The following is a 1,318-nucleotide window of genomic DNA, read 5'->3' as shown; positions in this document are numbered from 1 at the left end:
GGTGCACGGGTACACGGGTGCACAAGTGCAGGGGTACGTGGGTGAAATAGTGCAGGGGTATGTGGGTGCACAAGTGCAGGGGTACGCAGGTCCACAAGTGTAGGGGTGCGTGGGTGCAGGGGTACACGGGTGCACAAGTGCAGGGGTACGTGGGTGCACAAGTACAGGGGTGCATGTGTGCGGGGGTACACAGGTAGATAGGTGCAGGGGTGCATGGTTACAGGGGTCCCTGGGTCCATGAATACATGGGTATAAGGGTGCAGGGGTATGTGGGTGCACGAGTACAGGGGTACGTGGGTGTACGGGTACGTGGGTGCACGAGTACAGGGGTAAATGGGTGCACAAATCCAGGAGTACAGGGATGCAGGGGTACACAGGTGGACAGGTACCGGGGTGCGTGGGTAGAGGGGTACGGGGTTACACGGGTCCGTCGGTATAGGGGCGCAGGGGTGCACGTGTCCGTGAGTAGATGGTATAAGGGTGCAGGGATGTAATGGGTGCAGGGGGACACGGGTGGATACGTACAGGGGTGCACAGGTATGGGGGTCCAGGGGTCCGTGGGTATAGTGGTGCAGGGGTACACAGGTGCAGGGGTACGGGGTTACACGGGTACAGGGTGACGTGGGTCCGTGGGTATATCGGTGCAGCAGTTCACGGGCGCAGGGGCGCTCATGCCCATGTGTACATGGGTATAGGGGCGCAGGGATGTAATGGGTGCCAGGGGTGCACATGTCCATGCGTACGTGGGTATAGGGGCGCAGGGGTGCACAGGCCCCGTTTTCACCACAGCCAGGCCCCCCCCTCCCCGAGGCAGAGCGGCCCCGCAGCTGTTTTGGGTGCTCCTTCCGGGCAGGCTCACATGTCGACCAAGTGACCGTGCTGGGACCGGCCAAGCACATCTTGCAAAATTGTCCCCGTTTTGGGCACTTGGGGCTCTTCCAGGCAGGCGGTGGCAGGGAAGCGGGGCTGGCCGGGCGCTCGGGAGGACAACAAGGGGGGCAGCCACCGGCCGGAGCCGGGAGTGGGGCATCCAGATGTGCACCCATCCCCGCACCCGTGAGCTGGCCCTGCCCGGGGGTGGCATTGATTAACTAATTGCTTCTGGACTCGATTAAGGGGATTCGCGGGAAGGGATGGGTTGTAATGCCCTAATCAGCTTTCAAACCCACAAGGGGCTCGTCGGGCCCTAATTGGCTTGGGGCAGCTCTGGCAGGACCCGGGGGTGCTAATCACCACTGGGTTCGTTCCAATTAATGGGGGAGAGAGCGTTGCTCCGGCGGGAGCATGTCTGGATGGCCTGGGCTCTGCAGGGCTCCGA

Source organism: Charadrius vociferus, unplaced genomic scaffold (genome assembly GCF_000708025.1).
Source record: "Charadrius vociferus isolate BGI_N301 unplaced genomic scaffold, ASM70802v2 scaffold613, whole genome shotgun sequence".
In the NCBI taxonomy this organism is placed as follows: domain Eukaryota; kingdom Metazoa; phylum Chordata; class Aves; order Charadriiformes; family Charadriidae; genus Charadrius; species Charadrius vociferus.
This window is presented reverse-complemented; position numbering follows the sequence as displayed.